Raw genomic sequence first — 2,745 nt, 5'->3', positions numbered from 1 at the left:
AGCAGCAGAATGTGAAAGAAGTTGCTTCTACTTTTAAGTTCTAACTTACCAATTTAAATGTAGACAAACTTCTGGTTACTTGCACCAGTCCTGATCTCTGGGCTGCTGGGTTTTCCATGCTGCTGCATTTGGTGTTTCGTATCATAACCCCTACTTGAAGTTTCCTCTCAGCTTAGAAAAAACACAAACACCCCACACTCTGCAGTACAGGTGAAGTGTAATGATTCACTGAGAGCCAAGCAGGGTTTTGGTTGTATGCAAATGTAGATGTAGGTCATTTGACCTCAAAGTTCACATATGAAGTTTTAGAAAGTGTATGCCGTAACAAACAAGAACTAATGAACCAGTTGAACCAGTTGGTTAAGAAAGAAGGTTGTCTCTCAAACCTGTGATTTGTCGGTCTAAACATGAGGACTTTGAACTGCCTTGTTTTTTAATGTGCAAATCTAATTTCCTTTATTTGTCAGTGAATCACAGATAAACAGCGTCTTAGTAGGTCATCTCTCGTACACATTTTTGCTACATTGTGAAAATGCCTTTTTCCCAGCACTGCACAGCCTCTTTCTGTCTTCCCTTTGTACTTCTGTCCTTCCCTCATCCTCCTTGCTACTTTCACAGTAGTCTTCAACTTTACTTTCTTCTCTTTCATCATCCTCTTTTGTCTCGCTTTGCCAAAAGGTGAACGGACCAAACACACGTGAAATGGACACGGGAAACGTTGACGTGTTATGATTGATTCAGTTCAGTCTGATTTGCTTCAGTTATTATTTGTTAATGCTCATATAGTAAAATGCTACCTATATCTGTTTGCTGTTCAATAAACCACTAGGTAGATTATGCCTGGGGTCTGCCAGATAGTCCAATCTCAGATTCAGGAGGAGCTGTGTGGTTTTTGTCCTCTTGGTGGAAAACTCTACCAGCTCTACATCCTCAGCAGGTTTCTGGGAGTTATGGACTTGGGGAAGGTTTTTGACCGTGTCTCTCTGGGAATCCTGTGGGCGATTTACGGGGAGGATGGGGTACCAGGCCCTTTGATACAGAATGTTAGGTCCCAGTACGATCAGTGTCAGAACTTTGGACTGCTTTGGCACCAATAAGTCGAGCTAATTTCCGGCAAGAAAATTAGCCCGGCTCCATCTAGGTTGTCTTTTGTCTCTGATTTTGTTCATAACCTCTTTGGTCAAAATTTCTAGGCACAGCCACGGTGTTGAGGGGAAAGTTTTGGTGTCTCTGACTTTTGCAGATGCTGTGTTCATGAGATTGTGATCTGTGGCTTTCGCTGGAGCAATATGAAGCTGATTGAGGTGGCTGGGATGAGGACCAGTGCCTCCAAGCCTGAGACAATGGTTTTGAGCCGGAAAAGGTTAGAGGGTCTTCTCCAGATCAGGGAAGGGATCTGCTGTCCCCAGAGGAGAAGTTTTAGTATCTCAGGGTATTGTTCACGAATGAGAGAAAAACAGAGCAGGAGGTCAATAAGAGGTTTGGTGACGAGTCTGATGTGGGCGCTGTACCGGTGAAGAGACAGCTGAGTCAAATGGCAACGCGGTCGATCTACATTCATATCCTCATCTATGGTCACAAGCTATGGACCTAAAAAACAGGATCACGGATACGAGCGTGTGAAATAAGTTTTCTCAAAAGGGTGTCTGGACATAGGGTGAGTAGCTCGGTCATCCAGGAGGAACTGCTTCTCCTCATCAAGAGAAGCCAGTTGACCATCTGGTTAGATACCTTCTTTTCTTTCCCAAATCCTCTTCTGTAGGCAAACATTTATTTAGTTAAGATTTTAATAATCTAGCACATTATGTAGAAATCTATTTCCAGGTATTTGCCTGAAGTATCTACTATCTATCTATTAGTATATTGTATATATTGTATATACAATATATTGTATTTATTTTGGATAAATATACAATATTTATCCAAGATATTGTATATTTTGAATAACCTTTTTTGCATGCTTGTTCATGACATACCGGATTAAAATTGGTATGCTAATGCTATTCAGAAAGGAAAAACTTGAACTAAAAGGTTTGAATGACTGACAGGATGTTCTAGTCGCGGTTTGAGCGTCTTTTTAAACCAGAGCAGATTAAAGGTTGGTAAAAAAAAAAAAAAAAAATGGACGGACTAGCCCTTTAGATATTTACTGAATGGGAAGCTGCATTTAGCAGCCATTAGCTTCATATACAAAACAAAGTCAGAGTTAAAGGCTATCTGTGTGAAGGTATCATGATCAAATTAATTACATGCCGCTTTGGACGAGTGTAGAAAAACAACAGAGAGACAGAGAGAACTATGCAGGCTGCAGGGAGACACGCTCGTTTGTTTCAGGCTATATACTGTAGTATTTTCTGCCAGCCGCAAGTGACCAATGTCCGGTATTATTTGTTTCTCACAGGAGCATTATTTCACCTGACTTGCGGCTGGCAAAAAAGACTACAGTATATATGCTAAAACGAACGAGCTTGCATAATGTGTGTGATACAGCCCCTGTGTAAGCCGGACAGAGAGAACTTCCGGGTCAGAGGTGAAATTAACAGCTCGCTTTCCTTTTTATTTTTGCAATTGCCGTTTTTCTAATTTTGTTTTAAAAACGGAATAAAAAAAAAAACACATGGTTGTTTTGTTTTACCAATTTTATTTTGAAACGAAAAAACCAAAGAACGAACCATACACGGATTACGGACCTGAGTCTATTTCCGTTTTCTCATTTTCCATTTCAAACGAAAAAACGAACTGCCT

This window comes from Poecilia latipinna, unplaced genomic scaffold (genome assembly GCF_001443285.1).
Source record: "Poecilia latipinna isolate Pla-1442-1.1 unplaced genomic scaffold, P_latipinna-1.0 Scaffold2142, whole genome shotgun sequence".
NCBI classification, from domain to species: Eukaryota; Metazoa; Chordata; class Actinopteri; order Cyprinodontiformes; family Poeciliidae; genus Poecilia; species Poecilia latipinna.
The sequence above is the reverse complement of the archived record's forward strand: the minus strand, read 5'-3'. Positions refer to the sequence as shown.